Here is a 23,007-nt window from a genome sequence, read left to right as displayed (position 1 = left end):
TGGGTCACCCCTGATGCTCCCAGCCCCAGAGGAGGAATCTGGAAGGGGTGTGGAGCGTTTGTCTCAGATTTCGGAGGTGGGAGTGCCGGGCCAGAACTAGAGGCAGCACCAATGAGAATTCTCCCTGCTTGAGCGTCATCGGTCTCCGGGCAGAGTCCTTTGGACTTCATCTGATGGAGGAGAGCCAGTTCTGAGGAGTGAGAGAGGCAGGGAAAGTGGGAGGGGGGATCTTGGCCTGAAGAACCAACTGGGGCTTCTTCTCTGCTTGGAAAGCTCTCCTGCACTGGGGGAAGTCAAGGGAGATTCTGCCCAGAGACCAATGACGCTGAAGAAGGGAGATTTTCCATTGGTCCTCCTGCTCTTTCTGGACCCTCCCAATCCCGAAGTTCGAGGAAGCCCCATTGTGGGTTCGGCAGAGTTTCTGCAATGCCTTCGCTTTACGGAGAGAGGGAACCAGTGGGGAATTCCACTGCCTGAACCAAAGTGATCCACGGGATCTTGAGACAGGCCGTTTTCTCGGGGGCGGGGGGCACACCCTCAGGAGGGGGTTGGGGGGTAGGCGGAGGCAATTCAGCCGGTTGGCTGAACTGCTCATACAATTAACAAGCAGTTTTAGGGAACCCGTGGCATGGGGGGGGGGGGTCAGCATGGATTTTGGACTTATCTTAGTCTGGTCCATCAAATCTTTTTCACTTGCTTAAAATGGAATTTGCAAAGGGATCCGAGTGGCAACCAGAAGCCATTCTGAAACCTCAGGCTGATGCCTCATCCACCCACAATCTCTGTGGTTGGAAAGCAGAAGATTTTCCATGGGTGCCTCTTGCTAGAAACCTGGATGTGCCCCCTCCCCCTATTCCCTCTCCCCTCCCTTCTTGGACCTGGATGAATAGGCTGCATTGAACGCTCTCATGCCACAATCCAGAGCATTTGAGGCTGCCTCTACACAGGATCCCCTCAACCTCCTCCGGGAGAGACTCTCAAGGGCTTTTTCCCCTGGGCCTCTTCTCCAGCCTTTCACACACACAAGCCCACTTGGAATAGAAGCAGGAAAAGGCTTTATGGACAAATGAAAGAGTGGAAAATTAAAGGGACAGATTAGATGTTGCTATTTTCATTCTCTGGATGAGAAAGGAAAAAAGTGGGGATTTCTAAAGAGTAGATATGGAAATAATAACAAACCCAAAGTGAAACCTCAGACAGCTGTTCCAATCGATGCTTTCTGTGAAAGGGGTTTCTAGTGCCTTTTGAATAAATAAAAAAAGAGTTGAGCTTCAATGCATTTTTTAAAGTTAAACTTTCATCAAAATGATGTGGATAAAATCCATTTCCACCAGGCCTTCCTTTCCTCTGGTGTCACCCACCTTCCTGAGGGTTCAGCAGCCCCGCCCCCCCCCCCCAAATCTTTAGAGGTCTCTGCCCTCCTGAATGCTGTTCGGGGTCTGATGAGAGCATTTAAAAGAAAGCGTGTTTTTCCTAGAGGCAAAACTGGGAGCCAATGAAGGAGACTATTTGTAGCTCAGGGTTGACCTGAGGCCCCTTGGGCTCTCGGAGCTTCCTTGTTTTCTTGCAGACGTTTCATGACCCATCGAGGTAACACCACCAGGGCTAGAAGCGTGGGAAGCTGAGAAAATGAGGTGTGAGTGTATTAATTGGCGGTGGAGCATGGTGTGTCCTCTGTGGGTGGGAGGTTGAAGGGGGGACTGCCGGGCTCCTCCCCAAAGTGCGGTTTAATGTTCGGCGGAGGGGTGTGCGTGGCTTGTTCTTTCTGTCTGTTGGGCCCTTTGGGGGAAAGAGGTTTTCTGCCTCTGGGCCAAAAAGACTTTGGAATCCGATCTTTCCTCCAATTCTGGACCTTCCCAGCTGCCCCGTCTGCCTCCAACCTCCCACCTCACAAAATAGGAAACCTCAAGGGAAATGAAGGGAATGGAGTCAGTTCTAAGAAAGGAGCAGATGTGAGGATCCAGGATAGAGAAGGGAGGGAGGGGAGATGGTGGATTGAGGAGGACTGTGTGGTAGACAGGAGCGAGGGGGGATCATACCCCTCCCCCTCTGTCGAGAGAGGGCTCTTCAGTTTTAAGATAGATGACCTCTTGGACCCCTCTTTCCAACCAGGGATCTCCTCTGTCCAGAAGGTGGACTTTGCTCTCTCCCAAGACAGCAACAGGGTCCTTTCCCCAGTTCCAAGGAGATTCCCCCCCCCCCCATTTTCCCTCTGATTCAGGTGACCCTGAGGGGGCAGATAAACCCCCAGGTGGCCTCAAGGCCTCTCAGAGAGCTCATGGCTGACCTTCACAAGGCTAACCACCAAACGGCTGCAAAGAGGACGAATCCTTCCATCCCCCACCATTCAGTCAGAACTGAAGAAGCTTCTTGGAGGAGAAGTGAAATGTTTTCAAGGAAAAAACCCAAGAAATTCCAGCTGTCTTTTGAAAAGCCCCTTTGGGATGTGCACTGAAGACGCCCCAAAGAGGGATGGGGCTTTCGGAGTCTCTTCCGTGGCTGAAGAAGGAAAAGGGATGAAGTGGGAGAGCCTTTCTTTTAGGCTGCACTTCAGGTCTTCTGCAGGAGGTGCCCTTTGCAAAGAGCAGGTGAGCCTGTCAGTCCTTCTTAGCCTCCCATCCCTGAGCAGGGGGGTCCTCTGTGCTTTGCCTGCCACAGCTGGTTGCTGGGGGTTTCAGGCAGACAGAATTTAACAGAATAGCAGACTTGGAAGGGACCTTGGAGGTCTTCTAGTCCAACCCCCTGCTTAGGCAGAACCCCATGGATTCCCCACTGCTGAGTGCCACTCAACTGTCAACCTTCCCTTCTGAGCTGAAAGGGGGGGGATTCCAAGGGAGGGAGGGGTCAAGGGTTGAGTAGAGGGAGAAGTGTTGTTTGACCTCTAGGTTACCTGGATACCTGGATTCTGTTGGGACTCTTTTCTGTTGATGGGTGGGGCCATGCAGGCTATAAAAGCTTGACTGGATGAGAGAGAGAGAGACACAGAAGAGAGACAGTGAGACACAGAGAGAAAGAAAAACAGAAAGATAGAGAGAGACTGAGAGGTGAGTAGGACTTGGTTTCTGGTCTCTGGTATTTTTTTTTCCTGCTTGGGAGTTTGACAAAATATTGGTACAACTAATTGGAGAAAGTATAGAATCCCCCAGGGCTGGAAGGGACCTTGGAGGTCTTCTAGTCCAACCCCCAATCTTGAAAATCTGGAGCCCCCATTAAGAATTATCTTTGTTATCATTGTTAAGAAAACAATGTACCATTCAATTATATTTGATTCTTTTCTTCTTCTTTAATCCCCAGAAAAAGGTGTCTGCAAGTGTCTCCAGAACAACGAAATGAAGATGTGGAGGCCGCCATAATCACGGTGGAACTGTACATACCGGAACCCATTTACCCCAACATCCCCATCATTGATGAGCGAAGGATGTCAGACGTTCTGCCTTGCACGACAATGTGATGGTTGGTAAGTGAACTAATTTGGTTGTCAGGTTTTCTTTATTTTTCTATTTTAAAGGTATTCTGTTGTTATTATTGTTGTTGTTGTTATTGTTATTCAATTCTTAATACCTTTTGCATTTCTTGCTTTTGGGGTTTTGTGTGGGGGTGGTTGGACTATGGAAACGAATAGGGGAAAAAACTAGGAGCCTTTAATTTGGTTGCTCTGTTTTTTATTGTTTTGTTTCTATTTCATTATTCTTAAAATATTCAATCTGTGTTTCTTTTGCCCCAGGACAAATTGCAGCAACCATCACATTGTTGACCAGGGCTGAACGTCTGACATCGTCTTCCATCAATGATGGTGATGTTGGGATCGATGGATTCCGGTATGGAGGTTCCACAGCGATGGAGGCCTCCTCATCTTCAGCTGGTGATTCTGGTGACACTTGCAGCACCTTCAACGCAGAGGCCAAATCATACATGGACCCCAAGGATGACCAAAGTCATTTTCAAGGGTCTCCAAGGAACTTTGGTGGGCTCTTGCTGGATGGCCGCACCAGTTGCTGGACTTGCTCAGATGTGACAACCAAGTGTGAGGCAACATCGGTGGTGATAGAAGACCGGATGATGCCACAGGATCCCTCTCGTCTTTCTGGGGCAGAGCTAGCTCACCCCCTGGGATGCACCCTGGAGAAGCTCATGAGCAGAAACTGAATGGACTAGCTCTCTTCGGCAGTGAAAAAAATACTATGTACTGACATTGTAGACTCCTGGCTAATTATACCTTTGCCAAATGCTAAACTTTATTTTTTAATAAATTCAACTTTTGATGAACAAATTAAATAGATTATTGTTGATTAGCCATTATGCCATATCAAGAAGCAGAATATTAAATACAAAGCATTAACAACACTGTATATGAAAATTGAATAAAAGAAACAAATGAAATAAAAAAGAATAAGAAAAACATAAATCACATTTCTGTATTATCCTACAATTTATTGCAATCAGACCCACCTATGGAGATGTCAAATGAATGTTTTGTTCCAATAAATGTTTAATTCTGACTGCACAGAAAATGATTTAACCCAAGTATCCCAATAGGTTGTTTGTCTAATGTGCAGTCCAAGACTCTGATCTCTCTCTTTCTTATACAGTTGACATTCAATATTCCAGATTGTTGGTGAAGCAATCTTTTTATTTTTTATTTTTATTTATTTCTGTCTCCCCTAGTTACATGAGAGATAAGGAGACCACAGCTCCTAATAGAATTTGTCAGCTGCATAATCCTAGAGAGCTTTATTTGAAATTCTGCATCTTCTAACACAGAGAAGACTCTATCAGGTTCATCCAGGACTTCATGGGGGAGGAAACGGCTGCTCTGGCATGCATCCCTGAGACTTGGCTGGGACCAGAGGGGGCGATTCTGCTCACGGAGCTCTGCCTGGATGGTTTTTGGGTTTGGCACCAGCTGAGTCTCTAGGGGAGGAGAGGGGGGACGCTTGGGGGGCATGCAGGGCCCTTGTCCCACAGATGGCCAGATGAGAGAGGCTGTTTCTTCAGTTGGGCACCAGGAGGCGTCAGCGAGGGCTGCTGTTCTTGCACCAGACTCCCTGCCTGACCTCCGGGGCTCTGGGGCTGGGCGGGCGGTGGAGTCCCCTGGGCTTATGGTGCTGGGGGGCTCTAGACAGCCATCCCCAGGTGTGAGCTCAGAGGCAGCTCAGGAGTTTATGGCCCCCAAAGCAGCCCTGGGCCCAAATCATCCAGGACCAACTCCTAGCAATGGTAAAAGGAGTCCTTAACTTGCAACTGTTTCTCTATTGACCACTGGAAGTTATAATGGCACTGAGAAAATTGATTTATAACCATTTTTTCTCTCTTATGACCATTGCAGCATCCCCATGGTCACATGATCAAAAGTCTTGATGCTTGGCAACTGGCATGTACTTATGATGGTTGCAGAGTTCCTGGGTCATGTGATCACCTTCTGTGTCCTTTTGACAAGCAAAGTCAGTGGAGAAGAAAGATGCCTCTGAATGACTTTCAAGATTTATTGAGCTGGAAGGGAAGGGAGTTACAAGAATTACACTCATTCAACCATTTTCGACCTTCAAAAATATAGATATGATTTTCTTTGACTCCTGCATACTATCTAATGGAAAGAATTTTTCCTTTCAAATAAAATAAACTTTATTAATTCTAATATGACAATGGTGTTGTCTCTCATGCTTTTGCATTTGTTCTGGCTGTGAGATGCTCCTTTGTGTTCAGGTCTGGCCTCAGAAGGATAATGTAGCACTTGGGGATGAAGATGCAGCCCAGCAGACCAGCACTGGAGGCCAGGATGGAGAAGACCTGAACAGCCACCATGTATTTCCCTTTGGTGCTCAGGTAGGTGGGCACAAAAGTCACCCAGACACTGCAGAAGACCAGCATGCTGAAGGTGATCAGCTTGGCTTCGTTGAAGGCCCCAGGCAGATTCCTGGCCAGGAAAGCCACCGTGAAGCAGATGGCAGCCAGGAAGCCCATGTAGCTGAGGGTGACGTAGAACATGACAACAGCCCCTTCGTTGCATTGCAGGATGATCTCTCCAGGCTGGGAGTGGAGGTCAGAGTCAGGGAAGGGGGGAGAAACTCCCAGCCAGATGGAGCAGATGATAATTTGGACAGCAGAAGAAGAAAGGATGATGGAGTTGGCCAAGCTCTTCCCCAACCATCTCTTCACCCGGTTTCCTGGTTTTGTGGCCAGGAAAGCCAGCACCACCGTGATGGTTTTGGCCAAGAGAGAAGAAACAGCAACTGAGAAGATGATGCTGAAAACCATTTGTCGGAGAAGGCAGGTGGCTTTCCTTGGTTGACCAATGAAGAGAGAAGGAGACAAGAAGCAAAGCAGGAGGGAGACCAGGAGGATGTAGGAGAGGTCCCGATTGTTGGCTTTGACAATGGGAGTTTCTCCATATTTAATGAAGATAATTAAAACAAGGACTGTAGTTAGGAACAAGAGCAGGGCAAAAGAAACCAGGATGATGCCCAGATATTCTTCATAAGACAGGAAGGCTATAACTTTGGGGATACATTGGACTCTGGCCTCATTTGGATATTTGTCATCTGGACACTTGGTGCATTTTTCTGCATCTGAGAAACCAAAAATCAATTTTCTTTAATATTTCGTTCTTTTTGTTTTTCATTAAAAATAGCATAAGAAGGATCTAATTTTTTAAAAAGTAGCTAGGTATATGAAGTTACGGAAAGTCCTAGGGTGTTAATTATTTCGGGTGTAATGTGTAATGTAATTCATAGGAAGCTACATTATTAAAGGTTAATAATGAATCATATAATCTTTTTATACAAATATTTAGAGTCCTGCCACATGGCAATTAATATACTGGACTTAGAGGAAATCTACAGTATCTTGTAACATCTGGAAGTAAGCTGGAATTCAGGAGAAATTTCCTAACAGTGAGAACAATTAACCAGTGGAACAGCTGGCCTCCAGAGGCTGTGGGTGCTTCAACATTGGAGATTTTTTTAAGAAGAAACTGGACAGTCACTTTTCTGAAATGGTATCAGGTCTCCTGCTTGAGCAGGGGGTAGCACTAGAAGACCTCCAAGGTCCTTTCCAACTCTACTCTGATAGATAGATAGATGATAGATAGATAGATAGATAGATAGATAGATAGATAGATAGATAGATAGATAGATGATAGATAGATAGATAGATAGATAGATAGATAGATAGATAGATAGATAGATAGATAGATAGATAGATCTACATGACTGGCAGAATATTTGTGCATGAGTTGCCCCCATAACTATCCACAGCACCACATTATGGACCAGTGACACCTTCTCAGTGATCCTCAAGGGGAGGATCCAATATACAGTGAATTGCAAGGTCTTTCACAAGGTGGACCTAAAACAATTCATCAAGTTTCAAAGAAGTCAGATCTTCCTAGAAAGGTGAACTTAGCAGCACATATCCAGACTAGAAAGCAGGAGAGATGTTTCCTCTGCTATTAGTAAAGCTTTCCCAGTCTGCCACCTCCTCCTCCCATCTCCACCCAGGCCCTCCTTCAAAGACTTTTTCATTTACTTCCTTTTAGATAATAAATTGTGCAGGTTAAAAATTAAAAAAGGTGAGCTTGTGTCTTTTAACTTGCACTTTCATGAAAATGTTCTGGATGGATCCAGTTCCACAAAGCCTCCCATTTTCCTCAGTGTGACCCACCTTCCTGAGTGGAGAAGGTCCCCTCCGGGCAAGGAACGCAGTCATAGCAGCAAACTGGCTCTCCTTCTCGAGCCCTCTTGACAAATCCAGGATGACAATTTTCCGCACAGTTGGACTCAGGCAGGGACTGAGCAGAAAAATGAAGAATGCCAAAGAAAATGTGTTAGTAGTCAACATTCATGGAAAATAGAGATAGACACTGACATTAGCCAAATAGCCTCTGGTCTTCATGTAAGTACATATGAAATACCTGACTAGTACTAAGAAGATGCAGGAGGTATAACTAACTACTGGCAGATTCTTCATTTAGTTCCTCCCTTTTGCTTTTGGCATTTAACATTACAATAAAGCACTTTTCTACTTAATAAAGTCAGCAGAGGTGGAATTGAAAAAAGATTTATATATGATGATATATTCATATTAAAACTGAGAATAAAATTCATTGTAAAAGATTTAGGAAATTTCTATTCCATTAGATTTTTCAATAAAGAATAAAACTGTGATGATGAAAGAAATCTCTGACCAGTAAGATCTTGAAAGATTTCCATAAAACATGGCAAAGCCCTCCACTTACTGTAGGTCCCCTCTGTTGAAGAACTTCCATTAGATGACACCAACTGGCATGGGATGCCAACCACCCTGGAGACTATAGACTTTGCCCAGTTGAAATGGGACCTCAGGCTTTGGAATACAGAGAAAAGACACCAAAATTTATCTCACCTTATTGAGCAACTTTAGACCTGATAAAGCATTTTGTTTGATAGTAAGTCTCTGTCTTTCAAAATACGCCAGAATCTCTTCCTTGACATTCTCTTTGGGGAGAACCAAGAAGCCATGAATGGCCAGATCTGCTCTTATCTCTCCATTTTGGTCCAAGTATAGTTTATAATGAGAAATATTCCAAAATTCATTCTTCTCCAGAAAGGGATGAAACTAGAATGGGAACATCCAGGAATTTGAAAAGCAGAAAACTTTATTTCTTATCCCACATTGAATCTTTCTTCTACAATTGTCTAATCTCCAAATATGGTTAAATAGGATACAAATACTGCCATTATCTTCATAAGTGAATGAAAAAGTTTGAGAAAAATTTGTAAAATCATTTAGTGACAAAATATAAAGAAAAAATAATTGACACAATTGGTCAATTATAGGGAACATTCTAGAGCAAATGGCAAATAAATGAACAGAGAAAAAAAAGATGATCCATAAACTCTTTGAAAACAACAGGGAAATTCCCAGAAAGCATGGGTTGATCAAGAAGAAAGTTGTCAGGCTAATCTTCTCCCTGGTCATCCTGATGGAAAACATCTCTAAATGTGCTAATTCTACTTGATTGTAATATGCCATTAAAAATTTTTTTGCAGATCTGAAAGAACAAATCTCCCACCAGCTCTTTTCTCAGTCTGAAAAGTTAGTGAGGATCCTGAGTTTCTTTCTCTCCCATTATGCAGCTGCAGGATTCTCCCCTCTTATCTGATCCTTCAAGTCTTTCAACTTAGAAGCCTTAGTTGAAACTTCATTTTAAAAGTTTGATAAAATAACAATGGTTTTAAATCAACTTAAAGGAGATAATCAGAAGCAAGCAACAATTGTTGAATCGGATGGATTGGATGGATGGACTGGAACTTAACTTGCTGCTGGCATCCCTGAGGAAGGAGTTTGGTTTGAAGGAAGGCTGCTTGGAGATGGCTGGAGAGGCCATGGACCCTGAAGACTCAAAGTGGACAGAATGGAGGACTGATGAAATGGATTCTTTCAAGAAGATTGAGGGAGATTGGGGAATGAACTTGTCATATTTAACTGGAAAACAAGTCTTAAGAGTTGTGTTTGCATTTACAGGACATCCTATAACTTTGGGGAATTGAAAGCAGCTGTTGGGAAAGATTCTAATTAAAATTTTAAGGAAATGTATTTTTATTATAAGAATCAAACAAAGATGTTTAACCCTGGACAGATTCTGGATGGATCAGAAGTAATGATTGTGTTGGTCTGTGGTAGAAATTTTCTGTGAGTTAAATACAATTGGAGATAACAGACAATCTTGAAATTTTGCAATTTAACTTTATTGTTGGATTGCCTGTTAACTATGTTTTTTTTTCTGGTTTAAAAGAATTTTATTGGTTTTAACACATTTATGGGGGAAAGGTAAAAAGGTACATAGAAAATTTTGGTAGCTCCCATGCTAGCACTGGAAATCCCTCCAAATCTCACAATTTTACAATTTTAAAAATAATATATAAAAGATAAGCATAAACAGAATTCTTACTTTATATCAACCATGTGTTCAATCATCTCTTTCTTTGTCACTTTCTAGTATATCAACAATTACAATAATATTTCAAATACATTTATTTTTGTGACCTGAGCCTTTGCAATATTGCTCCCTCCTCCCTGTCCCCAGGTGGAGCCATAGCCCCCCCCCTTCCCCATGTCTTGTACATTGCTGCTTTTGTCACCACCTCCCCTATCTTCATCCTCCAGGAGAGAAAAATATTTTTTAATAAAGGCTTCAGCCTCATCCACTGTCTTAATTCTAATTCTGGTTCCCTCCCAGAAGATCATCATTCCTTCTGGCAATAACCATCTAAACCAAATTCCTCTATTATATAGTTTCTTTGATAAGGAAGAATACTTCCTCCTTCTTTCTCTTGTCTTTTTCGGAATTTGCTTTAGAATCGTAATTTCTTTATCTTGATATTTTAAAGGTCCCTCCCTTTGGGCCCCTAGCACCTCATCCCTCGTGGTCCTCCAGAGGAATTTAACATGTGCCTCTCTTGGAACATTATGGGTTCTAGCATATGCTGAATTAATTCTATAGACCAGGTCCATATCCCACCACAACTGTTCTTTGTTTCTCTTAAGGTATTCTGCTAAAATTGTGCTCATAATATCTTTAAGATCTTCATTTTCTGTCTCTGGTAGGTTCTGGAACCTGAGAAAAAAAGACATTCTTTCAAGTTCTATTTTGACCATAAAGTTTTCCAATTCTAAATTTCCTTTTCGGACCTCCTTAACATCTTCCCCATCCCAGCTGCCCGCTCCTCCAGCACCACCAGTCTTTGTCTATTTTCTGTTGTGTTATGGTGTACCCCTCTGAGTTCATCTTTGAGATCTGCCACCTCCTTCCTCAGTTCATTTTGACATCTCATAATTTCCTGAAACATTTGATTGACAGAAAATTCTTTTGAACTCTCTCCAGCCGCTTCTTTTTGTAACAATGAAGTAATTTTTGGCTGCTGCGTACATGGACTGGAAGTTGCTGAAGCAGGAGCCAATAATGATTTGCCCGTTGGTGGTTTCTTAGGTCCCATTGTCTAAGTTCAGAGATGGTAAATCTTTTACAAAGAAAATGGCATCAGTGGAGTGCGCGGCCGGTCCGGTCCAAGGTGGCAGACAAATCCGAAAGTAAAAAGTTAGTTCTCCTTCACTGTTCCAAGACACAGAGGTACACCAGAAAGAGAAGAATCAAATAGTCCAAATCCAGAAAGTCCACGTAACAGAAGAGGTCCAGAGCACCCTCAAGGGAGGTATTAAAAGATGCCAGAGAATATCATTTTTTTCCCCAAAAGGTAGTTTCAAAAGACAGACTTCATTTATAAGTACAAAAAGGAGACTGGAGGGAAGCCATCTTGACTCCTCCTTTTCGCAGGGAGAAGAGCAAAGGTTTCGATTTTTTAAAAACAGCTCAGCAGGCACCTCTTGCAACTGTGATTTCAGTCTTTCTCATTTTCTCAGCCTTTGTTCTCTCTCCATTCCGATGTAGAGAGAGATAGTTTATATGCCGCTTTGTCCGAGGGGGTGTTAAAGAAAAAAAACACCCCCCTCTAATCTTCAGTTTTAAATGGATTGAACAGGAACTTACAATAGTCTGCTGCTTATCCGTTACCGATAGTTAAGGAGACTGGGAAGGATCCTCCACCACCAACATTTCAGCTACACTTTCTTTGATTAACTTGTTCCTCCCGGAACCCATTCAGCAAAGGGACTGGCATGCCCCGCCCCCTTCTGCTCCGCGGCTCCTGGGGCAAAGCTGGAAAACCCCCCACCAGCTGCCGCTGAGTCTGGGGGGGTTCCAACAAGCCACCCTACGGCAGGGGACCCCCTCCAAGGCCCCCTGTGCTCCTGAACGGAGCCCACCGAGAAGACAAGCGGCAGACGAAACGTCCATCGGCTAAAGGGACCGGAAGTGATCTCCTGTTAACTATGTTTTCTATATACAGCAGATAGATGACAAGTCCAATAGATATATAGTTTATAATTGTGGGCCTATTTTGCAAGTGGGAGAAACTATTATTGCTGTATTGTATTCAATTGGGGAGACATTATGCATGTCTTTGTCTGTTTTTAATGCTTTATCTAGTTTTGTTTTGTCTTTGTAATAGTTTTATTTTCCAAAACATGTATTTTGCCTTTTTGAATAAAATAAAATTTTATAAGAGGAATATCAAGTTTCGAGAAACAATATTTATGATTAGCACAAAGAGAAGGATTCAAGAGTAAAAAGCAGTAGAAAAGTATCTGATTTTTATCTATTAGGACTTGACTAATAATAGAGTCTCATATAAGAACATAAATGATTGACTGGAAGAAACATGAAGGATACCAAATTGGATATGTATGGTTATGAAAATGATCTCAAAATCATAGTTAACTGGAAACAGAATCTGAGTCAGCAGGGAGATGTCCAAGGAAAGAAGGCAAATGCAGCCATAAGAATCCGAGGAAGTGAACGTTCTGGTTTGGGGAGACCCCAACTCAAGGACCAGGTCCCCTTGCAGGCATCACACATGGAGGAGAATTTGCACAAAATCTACGTGAACTTCAGGGAAGGACAATGAAGCCAAAGAAGGGTTGAAATGAGCTCCTCTTAGCCTTGAGGAAAGACAACAAGGAGAAGAGCTGAAGATTAAGAGGAGTCTGGGAGCCCCCTTTCCAATTGAAACAATCTCTCGGTTGGGGAAGGGAAGATACAGCCAGTGGTGGGAATCAGACGGTCCGGCCCGGTTCGAGTGAACTGATAGTAAAAATTCTGCCTGGCCACGTCTCTCCCCACCACTACTTGCCTCGCAGGCCTTGGCTGGGGCCTTAGAGTCATTGCTGCAGCTGCTGTTTTGCTCCCTTGCCTCGGCCACGTGGCCACGCAGCCCAGCCTGTTTACCTGTCTTTGCCGTGGCCTCCTGCTCGTCTTGGTCTGCTCCCGAATGCCCACCTCAGGCTGCTCCCGACCACTCCAGCAGCTGCCATTCTTCACCTTTTCCCTCTTTCCTTTCCTTTCTCTTTTCCTTTTTCCTTCCCTTCCCATTCCCTCCATTTTTCATCCTTTTCTTCTTTCCCATTTCCTTTCTTTTCCCTCACCTCCCCTCCTTCCTTCCTTCCTTCCTTCCTTCCTTCCTTCCTTCCTTCCTTCCTTCCTTCCTTTCTTTCTTCCTTGGGGTCTGAGGGAGAGTCAGGGGACCCCTTTCCTCCTTGACCCCCTCCCCAACATCTGCTCTGATGGCAATTATGGCTAAAAGGCCTTTGGAAGCTGGGGCTACCCCCTCCCCCTCCCCATTGCAGAAACTCCTCTTGCTGCAGAATTGGGATCTTTCAGATCTTCTTCTCCTGCTCCCCCTCCCCCCCTGCACAGTCTCAGTTGCTGCTTGGAGGGGGGGAGATTTCTGATTTTGCAGGGCTGAGAGGAAAAGGGGAAGGGTGAACAGGCCCTCCAAGGCTGCCAACCCCTTTCTGCAGCCAAATTCTACCCCCAAACAGAGGACCCCCTCACCCGAATACTGCAGGGAAGGCCAGGCTGGGCCCACAACTGGGCAACGTGTTGGGGGAGAGGCTGTAGCAGCTCCATGGTGACCGGAGGTAGGGAGGAAAGTTCGGCCAGGCCCAACCGTGTGTGTGTGTGTGGATTGACCAGCTCAGCCAACAGATTTCAATCGTCCCTCCTGGCTCACCCGAGCCACTCCAATTTCCCCCCTGGCCAGAGGCACCTCCGGCGAAAAGCCCCTCAGTGGACACCCCACGCACACACACCCTCCAATGCGGGGTTCAGAATGACGCTTCTCCCAAAGAAGTTCTGGGGAACCCAACCCCCCCCCGCCCCTTCCAGAGCCCAGAAAACTCCCAGGCAAAGCAGCGCAGCCTCGCTCTCAGGAGAAGGGGAGAGAATGGATGGGAGGAAAGAAAAACTTGGGGAAGAGGGAGGGAGATCCAGAGGATACGGTGAGAGGCCCTCGCCCCGTTTACGCCCCCTTCCAGGCAGCCCACAAAGTTCAAAAGCTTCTGATTCCTCACTCTCACTCTCTTTTTCTTTTTTCTTTCCCCCCCCCTCGCTCTTACTCTCTCTCTCTCTCTCTCTCTCTCTCTCTCTCTCTCTCTCACTCACTCACACACACACACACAAACACACACACACACTCACACTCTTATCCCTGCAAGTCCCCCTTCTCTGCCTGCTCCAGAGAGAGAAGCTTGCCTGCGCAGAAGAGGCACTGATCGAAGTTCGTCCCAGTAAGTTAATCAGCCGGGCTTTCCTGGGATGCGAGCGATGCTGCCGGGCACTTGGAAAGGACTTCGGCCACTGGCCCACCACTAAAATCAAACAATGAGGCAAGGTGCAGAGCTGGTTGGAGGAGTGTGTGCAGGTGTGTGTGTGTAAAATGGGCAGTTTTATCCAAAGGAGTTTTTGTTTCAGGTGGATCTCCTAGCTTTGGAAGGAGGAAAGGAAGGGGTAGAAAGAGAGAGAAAGAGAGAGACGAAAGAAAAGGAAAAAGAAAGAAAAGGAAAAGAAAGGAAAGGAGAGAAAGAAAGAAAGAGGGATTTATAGAAGGAAGGGAAAGAAGAAAGAGAGGGAGGAGGAAGTGAATGAGATATAGCTGGATGGATGGGTCAATAGATACATGGAGGGAGGGAGGGAGGGAGGGAGGGAGGGAGGGAGGGAGGGAGGGAGGGAAAATGAGAGGAAGGAAGGACAGAAACCATGGCTTCAGAAGACTCTTTCAAACAGCACAACAATGTTTGAAAGGGCTGGAAGGGATCTTGGAGGTCATTTTCTAGTCCAACCCCTGCTCCAGTAGGATCAAAAGGGACCTTGGAAGCCATCTAGTCCAACCCCCTGTTCCAGCTGAAGACCTTATATCCTCTGGATTATTTTGGTGCCTCTAAGAGAGAAGAAAATTGCCAGAAAAGGGAAGGAGTTTATTAGGACAAGGCTGCCATGCAGAGGAAGGCAGAGACAGTCCTTGACTTATGACAATTGAACCCAACATTTTGGTTGCTAAGCAAGAGCGTTGTTAAGTGAGCTTTGCCACATTTTACTCAATCCATGACATCTCCTGGCTCTAACAGTCATGTGCAGGCTAGGGAAGAACATCTGAAGGCCTGGGTAATGTTCTAATTGGCAGAAGTTTTAGTTAAATGTGTGGCAGAAAGTGTACTCTGGGTGTGTTTTTCCAAATGCAGTGAGGTTGAATGTGTAGAATTTTAAAAGAGCTGTGTGTGTGTGTGTGTGTGTGTGTGTGTGTACATACACATACAGTGTATAAAGTAGATAATGTATCTTTTTGTGTGCCTATACACACACTATACCTTGTAATATGTATGTACACATATGGCATATATACATAGGATTAAATTGTGTATTTTGGATGTTCATTAATAGTAAATAAATAGACAGGGAAATTGTATCTTGTTGACGCAAGGAGAGGCCAGGCAAGGTACCCCTTGACGTGAGTGATGTCAAGTTGGCTACACCCACCAAATCACATGATCACCAAGCCACGCCCACCCAATCGCATGACCACCAAGCCACACCCAACCAGTCCCATGACTACCAAGCCACACCCACCCAGTCACAAGACCACCAAGCTATGCCCACCCAGTCACATGACCACCAAGCCATGCCCACCCAGTCACATGACCACCAAGCCATGCCCACAGAATCAGTAGTAAAAAGATTTGAATCCCACCACTGGATACAACCCTCTTCCAATAACTGAGTCCTGTTACACACGAGTAAAAGATCCGCTCACTCTTATTCCAGAGTGTCAGACATGAAAAATTGAATTCAGTTACAAGAGAGGATATTTTAACTGAATGCGAGAAAAAATATGATCAAAGGATGCGCTGTTTTAGAGCTGAGCCAGTAAAGCAGAGAAGTGCAGTCTCCTCTTCATAGATCGTCTGAGAGCAAAGACTGAGCAGCCATCAGTCAGAGAAGCTTGAACTCGGATTCCTGCAGAGAGGAGGGGGTTGGGCTAGATGGTCTCAGGGTCTCCTCCTAATTTATAAAGGTTGTCATGCCACTACATGTACCGTATTTTTCGGAGTACAAGATGCACCAGATTTTAAGATGCACCAAGGTTTTGAAGAGGCAATTTTTTTTAAAAAAGTAGGTAGTTAGATAGAGGGGGAGAGAGAGAAATACAGTAGGTAGGTAGGGAGAAAGAGAGAGTAGTTAGGTAGGGAGGTAGATAAAGAGATAGAGAGAGAAATGGAGAGAGAGAGAGATAGAGAAATAGAGTAGGTAGATAGGGATAGAGAGAGAGAGGGCAGGTAGGTAGAGGGATAGAGAGAGAGAAATAAAAAGAGATAGAGAGAGAAATACAGTAGGGAGAGAGGGAGAGAGGAAGAGTAGGTAGGTAGGTAGATGTTTCCAGATGTTTTGTATCCATGTGCTGGAGAAGGAAATCGCTGACAATCTGCAGCACCTAAGACTTTGTTTCTGCTGGCACAGCACTTGATCAATGTAATTCTCATCAACCAGTTAAAGAGCTTTCCAAGTGGGGAAAAAAGTTTTTACACTCTGCAAACCTCCCCAAAACAACCAGTTTTTGTGAACCCCCCATATAAAAAAAGTAATGAATAGTCTTGGGGGGGTCTTGCAGAGTGCTCCTGGTGGTGGTGGTGGTGGCAAAATGAGCAAAAAATGGCCCTTTTTGCGCAAAAACAAGTCTGTTTTTTTGTCAAAAAATTGCATGCATAGCCTTATGGCAGGGGTGGCGAACACGCGGCTCGCGAGCTGCATGCGGCTCGCGGCCAAAATAAATGAGGCTCTTTGCCTCTTACCATTATTTAGTATACTGTGGCTCAGATCGCGCGCTAAACCCGGAAGTACGGTTGACCGTCGTCGCGTCGACCGTACTTCCGGGTTTAGCGCACGATCTGAGCCACAGTATACTAAATAATGGTAAGAGGCAAAAAGCCTCATTCATTTTGGCCGCGAGCCGCGTGTTAAGTTAAGACAGTGGTTCTCAAATAGTAGCCCCCCAGGGGGGGCGTGAGGCTCCGTAAAGGGGGGCGTGAAGGCTCCCTTTCCATCTGGGTGCAACGGCGGCGGCGAAGGCAGCAACGGCGGCAGCAACGGCGGCAGCGGCGGACTGGAGTTTCTCGCCAAGGTTGCCTGTCCGACCAGCCCCCGCTGGCTCCTGGCTGAGGGAGAAGCTGCCGCTCCGCCTTCTCCGAGCGGGATCCACGCCCTGCAACTGGCCGCCAGGGGAAGCAGAAGCGTCTTTTGAAAATCTCCAGGAAGCACAAAAAATGGGTGAAAATGGCAGGTTTTGGCGAAAAAATGGGCTATTTTTGCCCATTTGTTGCCAGTAGAATGCTTCTGGGGGTGGGGGAGGTGAAAAATGGGGTGCACAGATGCCCCAGGAGGCACAAAAAATGGGCCCCTTTTCACCTCCCCCCCACCTTCAGAGGATGATAGAGAAAGAGAGAGCTAGTGAGAGGGAGGGAGGGAGAAGTGAGACAGAAAGAGATAGACAGAGAGAGAGAGACACACACAGAGAGAGACAGAGAGAGACAGGAGAAAGAGGGACAGAAAGAGAGAGAGAGGAGAGAGAGACCGAGAAAGACAGAGAGAGAGAAGAGAGAGACAGAAAGAGAGAGTGAGACACAGAGAGACAGAAAGAGACAGAGAGAGAGGAGATAGAGAGAGACAGAAAGAGACAGAGAGTGAGAGAGAGACAGAGAAAGACAGAGAGAGAGAAAGAGAGGGAGACAGAAAGACAGACAGAAATAGAAGGAGAGACAGAAAGAGAAAGGCAGAGAGAGAGAGAGAGAGAGAGAGAGAGAGAGAGAGAGAGAGAGAGAGAGGAGGGAGAGAGAGAGACAGAAGGAGAGACCACTTGGACTGTCTTCGCATCTGGGATGCGTGGGTCTTTCCCACTGAGACGAGCAGGTGTTGTTTCTAGAAATCACTGCGTGCAGGAAATATATGTGTGTGTTTGTGTGTGTATACATGCACATACAAGTGTCATTTCTTCAGTGTTATCACAGAAGTGAGTACACCCCTTAACATTTTGTAAATATTTAAGTATATTTAAGTTAAGATGAAGTGGAAGATGGGTAATAATTAGGGGAATGGAGACTTTGGGTTGTGGAGTCCACTTTTTAAAAAAAATACAAAAAAACCAGCCCTTAGAACTTGAACTTTGCTAATCAGAATAAAATGCTAAGTAGTCAGAGGAAGGTTGTAGCAGTATTATCAGTCACCTATTGCACCTCATCATGAATCAAGTATTCTATATTTTAAAAAATACAAACTTATATCTTAGTTACTAGAGATCAAAGTGTCCAAGGAAATAGATTAATTCAAATGCAATGAATTAATCATTATACTGAAGTTAAAAGACAAGCAATTATCAGAATGGTGGCTATGGCAGAGATCTTTCTAAATTTTTAACATTTCATTTAACTTAAAATACTGGAAGTTGGAAAAGATTGGTGATCTGCCAATCATTTGTAGATATACCAAACCCATAGAATCCAGTCTAAGATTAAGAAATGCTGCTCCTCTATATCTTTCTTTTGAGTCTTGTATGATTTTGAATCTTGCTCCCCCACCCCACCACCCAGCTTCCAGTTGGTGCCATTTGGAATAAAACATTTATCTTAGATAATATCTAAGTTTCAAGGAATTGTTCATTTCATTCAATAATTTGTTATAATTGTTTTCAAATGTATTATTATTATATCCTATTAAATAAGAGTTCTAGATATTTCACTATATTTTTCTCATATCCCAATCCCCCTTTTCATTTTTTTTTTTCATTGGAAATTGAATGCCTTATTATTTTACTTTTCATTTAATTTTTTATCTCTAAAAGGTAGCCAAAAATCTTTGGATTCTGCCATTAGTATCTTATGGAGCTTTGTGTTTGCATAATCGTTACTACTATATCATTTGCATAGCATTTCATCTTGTATCTCTTTCTACCTGAATCTTTAGCTGAAATATTTGTTTAGCTTTTCAGTTCTGGCCCGCCAGGACCTCCTAACCCAGGGGTGTCCAAACTTGGGAACTTTAAGACTTGTGGACTTCAACTCCCAGAATTCCCCAGCCAAGTTTGGACACCCCTGTCCTAACCAATTATAAATAATAAAAGAGAAAATGCCCATCCTTGCCTTTGACTTTCCATATTAAAAGATTGTAGAGATTATTCCATTTACTGTGAATTTTAACTTGTCAAAAGCTTTGTGTCTAAAAATATTTCCGTTGCCTTCCGTTGCAGCTCTAATGGGTTTATAAAAATTTATAACAAAAAATACCTGACTGAGCATGTTATATTATGTGCTTAATATATTATTGTTAAAATTATATGCTTTTGTGTGAGTGTTTGTCTGTTTTGGCAGGTCACTGCGTGGTGTGGCTCTCTGACTCTCACAGTTTAAAATTTTGGCTCTTTTTGTCGAACTTGTTCGCCACCCCTGCCTTATGGAGACTTATAAAGTGCTGCTGGGGTTGGGGGGCAAAATGGTCCATTATTTGCTTATTACTGCCCTCCCCAGCCCCCAGCAGCTCTCTGAAAGCCTCCATAAGGGTATGCACAGCCATTTTGGTGAAGGGGCAGGACTTCGGGAGGCAAAAAATGCTGTATTCGATGTATAAGACGCACCAAGATTTTCAGCCTCTTTTTTGAGGGAAAAGGGTGCTTCTTATATTCTGAAAAATACGGTAATTATTGTGCTGGTGTTGCTCTACCTCCACCTAGTGGCCGGGGGCAGATAAGCCTAACTATAAGGTCTGAAGCCAGACTCAATTTACTGTCAGCCTTTGGAGAAGACGGAAGCAGCCGTTGTGACCGAGACCCCTGGTCATCCGGAGATGCCTCCGTCCCTCACACGGAGCATTGCTGGAGAGGTTCCAGCTGCTTCTTTGCTGGCTGTTAGTTAATGCTGCCTATCTCATCTTTCTATTTGATTTCCACCATTTGCATCTCCTCAGTTTCACCTGCCCTCTTCTCCCAATAAAGCATCCAGATACAAGCCAGGCTCCCTTTCATTGGAGGAGAATAAGGAGGCTTAGTTGCCTCTCCAGCTGCACACAGACCCACCTGCAATGGGAACGGAAGAAAGGTGGAATTCCACCAGGCTAATCACAAACCCACAAATACAGGAATTCATTTAAAAAAGAATACAGCATTTTCCAATTAGCAGTGCTAAATATCAAAATGCCATGGTATCTACTCTTTGGAACCATTAATTCCCTGAGTAATTAAATTGGCCAGATCTGTTGAGATGGTTCCCCTCCTTCTCCTCTGGATTCCTCCTCCAAAGGATCTAAGATTAATGGATCCATATTGGGACCCCCATACCTGCCATGGCTGCAGCCTTGGAGACCCCAAGATCTTTTCATCCTCCTTCCTTCCCCTCCTCGATCTGGAGGAATATGCAGCATTCAAGGCCTGGACTGGAGTCTTTATAAGACTGTAATAGTGGTAATCATTTTGGATCCCTATTCTGTCACTTTTCTCCTGGGTCTCCAGTGGGGCTTTCTGGGTGCATCTTCTGCGGCCTTTGACAGAAAAGACATTCTTTGAAAGAGAACAATGAAAATAATGATCTGAAACTTTACTTCCACAAAAGAAATCGGGTTTATAGGCATCATCCATTGGCTTTCTTTCCCCCAGATAACTAAAGTTCCAAATACTATGGATGTATTTGAAAAGTCTGCGCTTGTACATTGGATACCCTGCAAAATTTGTGAGGATCCAGACTTTCCCCTCAGTGGGTCCTGGCAGACGCATAAGTGTTAAATGGAAAGGAAGAATTCTGGCCCAAATGAAATCAAATTCTATGAAGTGAACAAAGACGTTGACTTGTCTCCACTTAGAGAGGGAATCCCTGAGGTATGCAGTATATCCAGTCTTTGAGAATCGTTGTGATATAACCACACAAATTCCATTCCTGACAAGTATAGGAGGAAAAATCCTCATGAAATTCTCTCCATTCTCTGTGTCTGAAGCAAAGAGGCCAATCAGGGTCCATTTGAAATGCAGGAGCAGTTGGACAATTGCTGGGTAGTGGAATCCTTCTTTGGGGAGAATGTGGTGGAAAAAGGGGAATTTGCTTTTATCACTCAGAGCCTCTGAAGCAATTGCATGATTGATCTGAAAAAGGAATTGAAAGGATTAGAGCCGTGATGGGGAACCTGTGGCATGCAGAGCCTACTCTCCCAGCATGCCAGCCGCCCCAGCCCAGCTCCACTAGAATCCACATTCAGGCGCACCTCCTGCCGGCCAGCTGGTTTTTGGGCCTTTGTGGAGGGCCAGGGAGGGGGACGCGTGAGTATGCAGTTGGGGGGGGGCACTCACATTGGGCAGGAAACTCCAATGGGCTGGAAGTGAGTGTGAATGGCCCTCCCCTCCCCCAAGTGCTTCCTGGCTCAGTTGGAGGCTTCCTTCAGCCTTCAAACAGTTGCAGGGTTTGCGGGGGGGGGGGGGGGGTTTGCTTCCAGGTTGGTGCAGGAGGTTTTCCAGGGCCAAAATGGGGCGTGGAAAGCGCAGGGTTCCCCCCCCCCCCCGTTATTCCCGAATTGTGAGCTCTTAGGAAAGTATCCCCTCCTTGTGGGTTGCTAACAGTGGTGGGTTTCAAACATTTTTAGAACCTCTTCTGTAGGTGTGGCCTGCTTTGTTGGAGTGGCTTGCCAGCCTTGTGACCGGGTGGAAGTATATATTAATATCATATTCAATGTAATCATTATTGCTAAAAAAAACAGGCAGCAGTTAGAGTAGTTTGTAACAAAACATGGGCAATAAACAAGAAGTTGATTCACCACCACCACCCCTATTTTAGGTTGTTTCTGTGTTATCTAATATTTCCCTGCAATTCTTCCATAATCCAGACTACTAAAAAGAGTCCTACATAATTAGCCTTTTAAAATAAGCTTGATGTCCAACAGATTTCCTACTTGTTAATATGAACAGGTTCTGGCCTGTTGCTTAAAAAAATAAATTCATCCCACAATCTACAGGAAAATGCAGTCTGTAAGTATAATTTCTTTTGTGCTACTACTAACACCACTACACATAAGCACCATACAAAAGGCTAGTAAGATTATTTGCAGAACAGTGTGCTCCCTCACACTTGCCTTTGTTGTTTAAACCACTTTGTAGAGTCTAATATACAATATACTGTGTATGTAGAGGGGAAACTACTTGGATTGGCCACCCTCTTAAAATCTTGAGCTTGGAATTATGTGCATCAAAAACAATACCCACACTTACCTTTGTTGTTTAAACCACTTGGTAGAGTATAATATACAATATACTGTGCAAGTCATGGGTCGTCAACCTGGTCCCTACCGCCACTAGTGGGCGTTTTGGGATTCCAGGTGGGCGGTGGGGATTTCGGGGGTTGAAACCTCCTTTTGAACTAACGCGCGCGAGAATGCATTTGTTAGGGATTTCGGAGGTTAAAACCTCCTTTTAGGCGAGTGGGCAGGCGAATGCAAGCGCGTGCACAAGCAAACACGTGGGAAGAGGAAGGGGAGGAGTAGAAACTGTTAGCAGGGACAGGCAGAAGCGGAGCAGAGCAGTTGCAAAATAGGAGAAAGAAAAGGCAGGAGAGAATTGTTGTTGGCTAATAATAATAAGTGTGCTAACTGGCTCAGCCTTACTTTTGTACATAGCCCTAAGGAAGATTAAAAAAAGGAGATAAAAAGGAAAAGCACTGAAAGAGGAGACCTTCGTTTGTTCCTTCTGAAAATCGAACCAGATATCAAATATTTAGTCTCACAGCATCAGCCTCAAAGATCTCATTAATCACTAGTAAAGCTAATTTCAATTTACTTTATTGTTTTCTAATTAAACTTTATAAAGTTAAAAACATTATAAACATGCATAAAGTAGAAATAAAAAGATAAATGTATGTACATTTTTTTTTAAACACCCTCCTTTCTAAAAAATATTCCGCACTTGCGCAAAAACTGGTGGGCGGTAAGAAAATTTTTCCATCAAGAAAGATCCATTAGTGGGCGGTAGGTAAAAAAAAGGTTGACTACCACTGGTGTAAGTAGAGGGGAAACTCCTTGGATTGGCCACCCTCTTAAGATCTTTGGCTTGAAATTATTTGCAC

Source organism: Natrix helvetica, assembly GCF_964273705.1.
Source record: "Natrix helvetica genome assembly, chromosome: 5".
Classification (NCBI taxonomy): domain Eukaryota; kingdom Metazoa; phylum Chordata; class Lepidosauria; order Squamata; family Natricidae; genus Natrix; species Natrix helvetica.
This window is presented reverse-complemented; position numbering follows the sequence as displayed.